This window comes from Macaca thibetana, chromosome 12 (assembly GCF_024542745.1).
Source record: "Macaca thibetana thibetana isolate TM-01 chromosome 12, ASM2454274v1, whole genome shotgun sequence".
NCBI classification, from domain to species: Eukaryota; Metazoa; Chordata; class Mammalia; order Primates; family Cercopithecidae; genus Macaca; species Macaca thibetana.
In genome coordinates, this window is record NC_065589.1 from 51025597 (window position 1) to 51038535 (window position 12939).

The 12939-nt window shown below is 36.2% G+C and overlaps 1 long non-coding RNA gene across 1 annotated transcript in view; it reads right to left on the minus strand.

Annotated features, from left to right (window-relative positions):
* The window catches only part of LOC126932602 (uncharacterized), a 39290-nt gene extending 38053 nt beyond the window's left edge, over nt 1-1237 (minus strand). Inside the window, exon 1 of the long non-coding RNA XR_007718244.1 lies at nt 1164-1237. This is a non-coding gene — a long non-coding RNA (uncharacterized LOC126932602). The remainder of the gene's footprint in view (nt 1-1163) is intronic.
* Nucleotides 1238-12939: the final 11702 nt, after the last annotated feature.

Consider the following 12939-nt stretch of genomic DNA (forward strand, 5'->3'; position numbering starts at 1 on the left):
TTCAAATCAATCAAGACTTTGTCAATAGCACAGCAGTTTAGTCCTACTATTGAAAACATAATTCGTTTCTCATTATTTAAGTGGAGGAAAAGGATGAGCTATATGTGAGTGACTTAGCAGTAGTGCAACTTCAATGTTATTGTATGAAATTCAACCTAAGCAGATATGACTAAAGATAACACAAAACTAGAAAAATAAAAATAAGGACTCCCTTTGCATTTAAAAGAAAATGCTAGTGCTTTGCAAGGCTACAGGTAAAAATTAACTTAAAAAAATAAAATAAAATCACTCTCTTTTAGCACCAGAGTTGAAGCCTTTGTCGATAAGACACTGGAGAGTAGTTAAAAGAGTGGGGAGGGAAATACAGTGGGTGACAAGAATTAACTCTGATACTGAAAAGAGAAACAGGAAGAGGATATAGGAAAACAAAATGAGAAAGTCTTGTTCTTTAGCACTCTGGACTTCTCTTTTTACCCACATTCTTTTGGGCATAGAAAACAATAAAAAGGTAAATTTAATTATTACCTCTACATAAATGCTTCCTGTGGTAGACAGAATACTGCCCCCCACCCTCACAAAGGAGTGCATGTCCTAACCCCTGGAACCTGAGAATAAGTTGTCTTACATGGCAAAAGGGACTTTGCAAGTGTGTAGATTTTCCTGGTGGGACCAATGTAATCACAAAGATCCTTATAAGTGAAAGAAGGAGGCAGGAGAGTAACAATCAGAAATATTTGAAGACACCCAACTACTCGCTTTGAAGATGGAGGAAGGGGTTGCAAGCCAAGGAATTCAGGTGACATCGAGAAGCCAGAAAAGACAAGGAGACAAATTATTTCCCTGGAGGCTCCAAAAGAAATGCAGCCCAGCTGACAATTTAATTTCAGTGAGACTCATTTGAGATTTCTGATCTCCAAAACTATAAGAGGATAATGTGTATTGTTTTAAGCCACTACGTTTTTGATAGTTTTTTTTACAGCAGCCATAGGAAACTAACACACTCACAAATTTTGCTTTGTGAACCTGAGCTTCTGATACTAGGCTGTTTGAGTCTCTATTTCAGTTTACCCCTGACAATCCCAATGCAACACATCCAGTATTAAGCTCATCATCCTCTTCCCTACTATGATTCGTCTCCCAGACTATCCTACATGGTCTGTTACCCTGCCTTTCTTCCAGGTTGAAGCTAGATGCTTGTGATTCTTCCATATCTTTCTCCCTGCTCCCCAGTCTGTCTCCTCTCTTGCCTGTTCTCTGGATAAAGGTCCACTGAATAACACTGTTTTCTACTCCCATTGTCATAATGCAGAAAAGAATTCTAATTCTATAAAGAATTAATTCTAAAGGAATTTAAGGTGGCTGGCATGGGAAAAGAATAATGAACAAAGAAATACCAAAAGAAAAGAGAATGGGGGAGAGACCCTTAAGTATATCTTCAGGAAAGAGGGAAGGGATTTTCCAACAGGCAGTGAGTCTTCATCATATAAGCTGATATAAAGATCTTTCAAATCTGAAAATATGCAGTTCCTATGGTTAAAGAAAGTGAGGAAGACTTGTACAGAAATCAAGTGAACCAGTCTTTCCAAAATACTCTAAAACTGGTGGTTCTACTTCACCATGCCTCAAGTTTTTACATGGCACACAACTATGATTTTTAGCAACCCCCTGCTCAAGATGTGATGATGGTATATACGAGGTGCTCATTCTTTCCACAGCAGAGCAGAATCAGGTTTCAGGATTCCAGTCATTCCCTAAGATAAAAGCATCCAGCAAGAAAGAGTTAGTTCATGGAAGGTCTGGCTGACCTAGTTAAGATAATATTTCATCCTGTGAAAGTTGTTGAGAGAATAAAATATGTCACCAAAAGCTCAATTAGATAAGGAAACTCTCTAAAGGGCCAAACTCTTAGAAACCAATAAAGGAGAACGGTTCACTTTCTAGTGACAGCTTGTCACATTCCAAGAGAAATGTCTCTGCTTAGGCAGTCTCAGGACACCAGATACTGACTCTGTCCTGACATGCCCTACAACTCTAAAGTCATTCAGTTCTGGGTTTTGGAAAACTGCATTTATAGAGACATATATTCTATTGTGATCTTTATAATATTTGAGGTTTTTTTAATAAGCCATCCAGAGTGTGTAATTTCCCAAGACGAATGAAAACAACTGACCATCCCCAAAGGGTCAGTCCTCAACAGGATCACTGCAATGGACATCCGACATTTCTTGGTGGCAGTAACCAATGACATGCTACAGTTACTGGAGTCTCAATGAGGATCTCACAGTCTCTGCTGGCAGTTACCAACAGTGTGCTATAATTCCGCTCCCCAAGCCTCAGGGGAGAGCCTGGTGAAGACTTGCCTACCAGAGTATAACCCAGATTCTATCGTAAATTGTGTCCACTTTTCTTGTCATTTTAGCCAACGAAAATCGGTACTTCTTAAAGCCAAGCAATGTCTTGAACTTTGATTTACACGTAGCTCAGCTTTAGAAATTTAAAGTTCTTGGAAATGCATGTAAATAAGTGTTCAAATATCTGCCTTTCGTCTCCCTCCCACTTTCCTTCTTGCTCTCTTATATGAAAAAGGAATATGAAACCAATGAGCAACTTTATCAAACTATGCTTGTCTCACTCCTGCCCAGAAGATAGAGTTGAAATGAGCACAAATCTAAGTGGTATAAGTATCCGAAATTTCAGTGTTCTTATTCCCTCCAAATGGCTATCCATGAAGTAGTCCAACCAAGCCCAAGGTGAAGCATTCTTCCTGGTTCTTCCAGTAAAACTTCATCAATAAATAAAATCATCAAAGAAAGATACAGCTGACATTCTATAAACTATATCCAGTCATATGGGAAAGATAAGATCTACCCTAATTATAAGAATTATAGGAAAAACTCTCTTTTATAAGAAAATCAAAACCAAAGAAAATATTTCATTAACTAAATCCCATTCATGAGATATTCTTTCTTAAGAGTATACTTCTGATTGCTTTACTCTCAATCTCAACTTTAATTGTTGAGATTAAAGCCTTGGGCAAAATCAGGACAGCAGAAATAATCACTTCAAAAACAGAGTGTTCACTTATAGATAAAATGTCTAAAACTAGGGCAGTGAGTGAGTTTGCCGTGAAATAGGAGAAGATATGCTGCAATCAGGCTGACGCAGATGGAATACAGAGATCCCAAGGATTCAAACAGTGCAGTCTTCTATGAGACTGTGTCACAGGTCTGTAAACAGTCATGGCCAAAATGCCCAAATAAAGAGTTGTAAAAGATGTGCTCTTAGCTAAATATTTCATGAAAACATGACTTTCAGGGTTGCCTTGTGTAAATGGGTCACAGAGAGTTAAGGAGACAGAAAATGCAGTGGTTTTAACTGAGTTGTAGAGCATTCCTTTAAATTCTGAAGTGGTTCTCTTGAGAACTGTTTCAGTGCTCACTGAATTCCCAACGTTTAAAAATATGTCTGAAACAATCATTGTTTAATTTCATCCCTCGAGACCCACCCTCCAAAAATGTCCTGTGGCACATGCATTGTTACTTTCTAAATTAAAGTAATCCAAAATTGGCTTTATTCTATGAATATAGGGAAATATTCCCAGCTTCCTTTCAGACAACTGCTTTAACTTTAAAAATAATAACGTAAAGAGAAGAAATAAATAACATTCGATGTAATCAGATGTCTTGTTTTTTTAAAAGGAAACTTAAAGAAATGCTCCTGTGTACCATACAACTTGCACTTGTGACTAGAGTCATTTTCCTTACCCAGAATTTCCACCTGAAATAGAAACTAGGCATGAGACAAATACTCTCAGAATAACAGAACTGCAGCCTGTCTATGATCATCGACAGGAAATGAGTCTGTGATCTGCACAAACATAAACAGAAAGAGCAAGGCAACATCTTTCCAAATACATTCAAACATATTTGAAGTCTCAACTGTGATGCAAACTGTTTCATGGAAAGGTGGATTCTTTTCAGGGCTGAAGTCATTCTTCCAGAATGCAATAAGTAAAGTGCGTGGTCAATAAGTGCTTTTGAGCAACCAAGGTAATATTTTCCAAACTTCACTCCAAAGAGCAATAGTTCTTCTGAAATACTATAGATGCTTCTTAAAAATTCATTTAAGTAGGCATGGGAGCTTAGGAAATTCCTACTTTACCATAGACTTTGCCTTTGCTATGCTAAGGAGTGTTGAGACTCTCTAAGAGTGAATCATACTTACAACATACTTATTTGACCAAAAAATCTTTTCACAGAGTCTTTTAGCATCTCATGGGTTCCCTGGTGCTTTAAGGAACACGGTTTGGAAAACATGGCATTCGTGTAATATAACAAAGACTATGGAGTAGTGGTTGCAAAGTTAGAATGAAGTGATAGTCATTCTAAAGCAGTCTTGTTACGTGTAATACTGCCATCTAACCCAAGCAATGGCATCAAGTACTTTGCTACACCAACTCTCAAACTTCTACCAGTCATCTGAAGTTGCAGATTTGAGCCAAATGATAAATAACTGTATTCCGTAAACCATTTGGGAGCATTTCTCAAGATCTCTTTATAGTTTGTTCCTGAAATTTTATGCAATTGTACATTTTTGGTGCCAGGACTATCTGGCTGTACATTTAATTTTCAGTTTTGTTTCAGAGCCTTGTCATTTCATCAATCAGAGCTATTCCATCTGCTGAAATGCTGACAAATCCAGCTGCTTTGTCACTTCTAATCAATTTCATTAATGTCTCCACGTTCTGTTTCAATTAGCGGCCTATTCTTTGCACTGTTTGATGACTTGATACTACCTACTGTCTGCAGATTAAAAATCAAATTACAAATTGCTTTGTCCTTGACATTAAAAATCCTTCCTTCTTTACCAAATCATTTCCATTTAGCACATTTACCCCTCTTAAGTTAAATTATGCTCTACCACATTGTAAAGTAAGGGGTTCAACTGTTGTACAATAAATGGATCCAAACTGGGATGTTCTTCTTGATATTCACTTAATTCTTCTGCCCTCACTCAGAATTCAATCTTCTTTCATCTAAGTCTTTCCATTGTTGTGATTTTTTTCCACACATTACTTTGAACACCTAACTTGAAGTGTTATTTACCTGGTTATAATCTTCACTCATTTTTTTAGTTCATCAGACACAATACCAACATTGTCTATTTTCTGCAATTCTTGACTTAGAAAACTGTCAAAGAAGAACCAGTTGGACAAAATCATCCTGTTGCTGATTATATTACTACCCAAACCCAAACAATGAGGAAGTAGCCTTTGAATGTTATTTTTCAAGTAGATATAATACCTCTTCACTGTTTCCTGTCTTTCTCTAAAAATCAGTCTATGCTTACTTATTTTCATTGTATAGAATTGTACAAATTTTTACTTTTGTAAAAAAAAATTCAGAAATAGCATTGAATTTTGACTGTCCTTTCCCATGCTTTGTGTCATAACTGACAGCATGGAGCTTTAGTAGCCTAAAGCAATACAGCAACAGTGCTGTGGGTCATGTTTTTAACTTTAATGACAATCTGTAATTGCCTGCAGCCTGCCTCATTTCTGGCCCTGCTGATTTCTTGAGGACCTGTGATAACACAACTCCAACTTGGTTCTCTAATCTGGCTCATGTCCTCTTTTATGTGTTTTTTATATTTTTTCAGGGTTATCAGTCTTATCGTAAAGTAGTCAGAGTCTACAACTCTACCTCCTTCTTCAGGGCATTCCAAAAAATTAGAATTTGCTTCTATCCTGCAAGCTTTCACAACCGTCTGCTTTTTCCTGTGGCTGGGAGTGGTGAGAGTTTGAATAGCAACAGCTTTGCTACAAATTGAACTGTCTGATACCAACCATGAAATCCCCTTTAGCTTTAATCTTTTTTAGACATATGAAATTTTCAAAATACTGCTTGTCAGGGTAAGTTCCCTTTGCCTCTAGTATAGCTGGTTCACATTTGACTTGCACTTAAAAGATGTTGCAGTTATTTCATTCTTCTTAGAAATATTATCATCCTTGATTGTTTACAGAAACATATGTGTGTTCATTTATTCAAACAAATGGTTTTTGACCACCAATTATGTGTTAAACATTGTCTTAGAAGGTACTAGAATTCAACAAGGAACAAAGCCTCCATCTCATGGAGGCACAGTGGTTGAGATAGACATGATTACTAGAGAGAGAAAGGGGGCCTATGACATTACCACTAAACAAGGAATCAGCATAAAGTAAGAGCCAGGTGGATGTGGTGGCAAACAGGCTGGGAAAGAGGATGTCAGGGGCCAGAATCCCTTGTTCAAATCCTGCCCCCTCATTGATTAGCTGAAACCTTAGGAAAGTTCATTAACCTCACTGTACCTCATTAGCCTCATTGATAAGATCGAGACAGTAATGGTTCTACCTCAAATATTTGTTGTGAAGATCAAATAACTTAATGCTGTAATGCCTTAAAGCAGTGTCCAGCACATAAAAAAGTGTTATCAAGTATCTGCAAAATTAAAAAAAAAAACAGATAGTAGGAAAGCATTATGATCTGTGAAGTATATTTTGCTCTGGGAGTTCATTGCAGAACTCAGCTAGTGTAGGAGGAGTCAAGGACACTCTTTAGATCTGAAGGAGCAAAGATAGCCACTACAGAGTGAAAGAAAAGAGAATAGAGTGGTGTCTGTATAGCTAGAACTTAAAATGCCCATGAAAGACAACTAAAAATATCAGGGCAACAGTAGGGACCAACTTGAAAAGATTGGGACTTTAAAATTCCAGAAAGCCGGAGGTCAAGAAAAGACATATTAATAATGTAGAAAACTATAAACATCATGGATAAAACAGAATAATATCCCAAAATGTGAAAATGTAGACGATCCCTTAGATACTTGAAATAGTAAATACAGCCAATAGAAGAAAGTGCAGTCACTTCCCTGATTGTAAAAGTAGGAAGCTAATTTCCCAATGAAGTAACACAGATTCAAAATAAACTGTGGCTTCCTGGAAAAACAAAAACAAACAAACAAACAAAAACTAAGGTATTCTGGAGATATATCCCTACTTTTGAAGGAGGTGCACCTCCCCCAACCTCAAAAAGAAAATATAAATAAACTGATAGAGTTGGAAGAAAAGATCATTCTTAGAATAGCAGCTCTTCTCTTATCAAGTCTTCTTAGCAGTTTCCAGGAACAAAATACAACTTTGTGGTTTATACAATCCACACTGCCTACATAGAGAGAGATGGCAACAGCTTAAGTGTTGCCCTTCCAATCAGTGATCTAAAATAGACTTCATATTCTACTCCAGGGTATTATTCTATTTCCATTAGATTGAATCACATGAAATTGCCATTTTTGTAAGTCAAAAATGATTGAGTAACAGCATTTTCATATGGTTAAACCTAATATATGTTATGGGAAATTTTTAGTTTGTTGTGATGTTTTTTGCTGAAAGATAAAACCACAAGAGCTGCAAATGTGCTCTCAATTTCCCAATGAACAGTAAAGTAATGCAGAGCTTACCATTTCATGGTGAAAGATTATGCACATGCTCCAGTTGCTGGAAAATGTGTCTCCTTATAGAAAGCAAAACTGTGCCTCTTTATAAATTCTGCCCATTAGTACCAGTTCTTTTCTCTGAAGTACCTGAAATAAGCAATATTTCTGTCCCACTAGAGAATCCTGGATACTTCACACATTCTCTAGTCTTTCCAGTTATGTGTCATCAGCACATGTGATTAGCACGTCCTCCATATTTTAACTCTAGTCCATGAAACAGCACTCTAGGTCACACTATGTCAGCTGACTGAGATTCAGCCTACTCACAGAAGCATTCTGTTTACACAGCTTTCTGTAACTCCTTAGCCTTGGGATACCATATACAGATATGGCATGTATATCAGAAAAATACTTCGCATTATTTTAAGGATAGGCATTATGATTTGAGTACCACAATTTTGTGAAGACATTGAATCTATGTCACCATTTCAATCATGCAAGAGGGTGGCATGGTGGTTTGAGACAGTTGGTCACTGTATCTGGAGTGAACACTTTGGGCACAAACAATAGAAAATAGTAAGACATGGTGGCTACCCAAAGGATTACAAATCATTCTACTATAAAGACACATGCTCACGTATGTTTATTGTGGCACTACTCACAATAGCAAAGACTTGGAACCAACCCAAATGCCCATCAATGAAAGACTGGATAAAGAAAATGTGGCACATATACACCATGGAATACTATGCAGCCATAAAAAAGGATGAGTTCATGTCCTTTGCAGGAGCATGGATGAAGCTGGAAACCATCATTCTCAGCAAACTAACACAAGAACAGAAAACCAAACACACTATGCTGTCATTCATAAATGGAAGCTGAACAATGAGAACACAAGGACACAGGGAGGGGAACATCACACATGGGAGCCTATTGGGGGGTGAGAGACTAGGGAAGGGATAGCATTAGGAGAAATACCTAATGTAAATGACGGGTTGATGGGTGCAGCAAACCACCATGGCATATGTATACCTATGTAACAAACCTGCACGTTCTGCACATGTACCCTGGAACTTAAAGAATAATAATTTTTTAAAAAGATGTTTCAAATTACCTCACATAGCAAGATCCATGGAGACAGATGGTTCAGGAGCTACATAATGTCAGGATGTAGGATGGTATCTCTGAAATCCTCTTGGTTCTCTTTTATTGTCACAAGATGGATGCAGCAGCTCTGATAACCTTGCCCTTGCATGACAACATCTAAAGCAGGAAGCAAGGAGAGAGAGAGAAGGAAATAATGTCTTCATTACCTAGTTGCCTTCTTATCAGGAAGGATAAACTTTGCCAAGTATCTCTTACAACTCATTAACCAAAATGAACCACATGTCTATACCCTACACCAACGGTTGTCAAAGTGCGGTTCCTGGACCAGCATCATCCTCACCCGGAAATTTGTTAAAAATGCAAATTATCAGATCCAGCCCAAACATACTGAATTAGAGACTCCAGAGTTAGCGCCTAGAATTCTGGATTGCAACAAGTTCTCCAGGTGATTCTGATGCACACTAAGTTTTGAAAGCCTCTGTCCCAATCTCTGACAAAGTAGAATCATATCATAATGACTGGCTTGGACTAATCATTATTCATCCAGTGGAACTGGGCAAATTATTGCCTAAGTTAAAATTGGGCTTTGATGGCCATAAAGGGAGAAGAGGAGAGCAGCAGTGAGGATTGGCCGTGAGATAAAACAAGGAGGAGCAAGAGTAGAAACAGAAATAGGAGCAAGGGAGCCAAAATTATCATGGTAATAAGAACTAGCAGATCTTAAATCAATCTGAGCCTGTTGCTTGAGGAACATCTAAATAATTACTGAATTTTGCAGATTATAGGGAGCTAGTAGAACTAATAAAGTGCTGGAGAAAATCAGCGTTCTAATGAAAAACAGACTTGATTATTCTACTTCAAATGTAATTTAAGAGTACGATAAATACTATACTATAACACATTTACCAAAAAGTGATACGCATTGCAAAAATCAGTAGCTAGTTAGAACTTCAGTAAAGTGCCAGATTTCATACACAGTGTATGAGGTGGGATAAAGAATGTCATTTAGGTAAATGCAAATTAGTGGTCTTGTGTCTCATTCTACTGATGAAGAATTAGTTTTGCTTCTGTCACACATTATTAGAGAATGCACAAAGTTGAATTTCCAATCATCCATAGCTATGCTGCCCAACACAGTAGCCACTAAGCACAGATGGCTGCTGAGCACTTGAAATCTAACTAGTATGAATTGAGACTTGCTATAAATATAAAATGCAACCTGGGTTTCAAGGCATAATACAAAAACAAGACTATAAAATACATCATTAACGATTTCTATATTGATAACATGTTGAAATGACAATATTGTGACCTATTGAGTTAAATAAACTGTATCATTAAAATTAATTTCATCTTTTTTCTTTTTACCTTTTCAGTGTGGCTCCTAGAACATTTTAAATTACATGTGTGATTTGCACTACATTTCTATTAAGTAGCACCCATAGTTTATATCTTTGATTTGTAAATTTACTTCAATTAATTCATGAAACCTTTTTCAAATACCAATCAGGCAAGTTTTTAAAAATGTAGGTGAAATTTGCAGTTGTCTATGTGCCCATGTCATAGGATCTGAGAGATTCTGATGGGAAAACACTCCATCCATGAGTTATTACCTTCAAGAGTTAACATATTTAAATTAACCACATTTCCCTAACTATCTGCACTAATATATAAATGTAGTCATGAGAAGACTAATATATTAAGTATACATAAACTGGGAATGAGAAAAGACTTTCCAAGATCTCAGTTTTTTATTTGTTCCCTTTCCAAAAAAAAAAAAAAAAATTCATCTGGCCAAGACCAAATACAGTCAACATGTTGACCCAATGTCAGGTTCTCACGTCTCCTTTTGTGATAATTTATCCAGCCACTTTTTTAAAAAAGAGGTATTTCTTATCCTTCACAGATACTACAATGGTACATTCTTGTGGTAGCATTAGGGTAATATCTAATAATGGATCTATTTGGTGCTGGTGTTGAGAAAGATAATGGTTCATTCAATATATGGATAAGAAATTCCTTAGCAAATCGTTCAGGTGGTTTTCTTGCTTCCAACAAAATTGAAGCAAAAACTTAATTGTTTCTCACTGAGGATTTATTTTTAAATGTTTTTAAGGAAAAGTTACTGAGTAATTTTTTGCATATAATTCAAAAGTTGTTCAAAAAATTCAGTGACATTGTCATAACAATATTTTTTCCAATGACAGTCTCTTTGTTTGTGTGAACAAGGTTTGTCAGCATTTCCATCTATAAGGTGAAAAATTGAGTATTATTGATGCTTTAGCATCAATGTGTGCCATTTTGCCATTAAGTGCTATACATTAAAAGAAACTAAAGCCCCATACATCTCCTTTTAAAACGCATTTCAAATAAAATTATAACGTTTATGTTTAATAGTTACCAAAATTTGTCATATATTTATGTCAAGTCCATGACAATAGCACTTTCCACTGGAGGGGAGGGTCATTTTAATTTGGAGCCTTATGGAAATTTTTTTAAATGTTAAATTTTAATTAATAAACATGCTTTTGTTGCAGAAAAATATAAAAAGGTAATCAATAAACCTAAAATGATGTGGAAGAAATAAAATGAAAGTAAGAGTTCAAGAAGAAGAAGGAATAATGTAAAATGTCCAACTGCTAGAAGAGAGTTTGTTTATTTCTTCAGTGGATAATGGCAGGTAGGTATCAAGTCTCATCGTCTCTGGTTTCATTACACTTATTTAATAATCTACTAGCTTTATTTTAAGATATCAATGTATGTAACATGTAGAAAATTACATTATTTGAAACCACTTAAACTTATGTTGGAACATTTTAGATGTCAACCTAAAAATATACAAAGTGAAACAGAATTTTTCTAAATTATGTATGTAATTTATGCATGTAATTTATGTATGTAATTTTTCTAAATTATGTGTGTAATTTTTCTAAATTACATTAGAGTGTATGCGAGGGGGAAAGCTTGAAGAATACTTGGTTCTCAACCTTGCCTGAATCAAAGCGATGAATGCCCAGACCCCAGACTTCATGAAAAATGAAGTCAGAATCTCCAGAAGCAAACCTTCCCCCATCCTGCCCACCCTCATGAAATTAACAGGCAGCCAGAGTTAAGAACCACTGCCATAGGGTGTTTTAGTGTCTCCTCTCACATTCCTCCAGCACAGAAAGGGTCTGAGAAAGACGACAGGTGCAGGACAAGAAAAAGAGGAAATCCAAAAGAGAAGAATAAGCAGAGAAAAACAGCAGGAAACAAAGGGCATTGAAAGCCATCTCATCCCAATTTTGCCACAGGATGACTCCACCTCTAATCAATAATAACTTAGTTATTACTGGTGACTCTCAGAAAGTTTTATTCCTTTTTTGTATTATTGTAATACTTTACAAAGTAAATGTTCAGTAGATGTCATTTGAATAAATTAATTCCTGTTGCTTATCTGATAATAAAACGTCTTTTATCTAATGAATATTGATTCTCACCATTTTTATGCCAGTTCCTCCTCCACAATCTTCTTTATATGCAGTCCAAGAGAGTGGCCACATCCTCATTTCAGGCTTATTGCTACAAGCACTAAGAACTTGAAATAGATATTTTTCTCTACTTGTTAGAAAGAAAATGCCTGCTACTTTGCTACAGCATATTTCATTTTAGGGGTCCACGATGATGCATCTCATACATGTATTTTAATTCATCCTTTTTATTTTCCTTTTGAACCACTTTGTAAGTGGTAAATTGCATAATTCTCTTTTGCTGACATCACTGAATTCTGACACTCCATAAGTAATTGATACTGTTGTTTTCATCCTTTGGATGTTGACATTTGTGGCAATTCCTTTAAATAATAGCTCACCTGTGGGTACTGAATAATCCTACATAGCCTTCAAAGGCTGCCAGAGTTGCTTCCTTGAAATTTTACCGTTTTATGAACAGATGTGAAATCCTCAGTAAAGTCCTGAGTTTCTTTATATTTATTATTTTGGAAGTCATTCCCAATTTGACAAGTTACAGTATACATATGCTATGAATGCTCCCTTTCAGTTCATGTAAGCACGATGCTGATGACAGCAGCCAAAATATTTCCTCATTAGAGGAAAACAATTTATTGTGAAGTACATTTCACCGATTTCATACAAAACTTCTCAAGTCGAGAAAAAATAGAATGCCCGTAAAGCAGTCAGCATATGCCTCCTCATCATCACAAACCTCATATAGGCAAATACTTTAAAGACATTATTGAATCTAGGTATCTGAACTTGTTATTTTGAAGACAAACCCCAAACCAGTAAGCAGAATTTCTAGACATAATTGATACTTTAATTTCTTATCTGAAAAATTTGACAAGAGCCACTGTGTTTACTA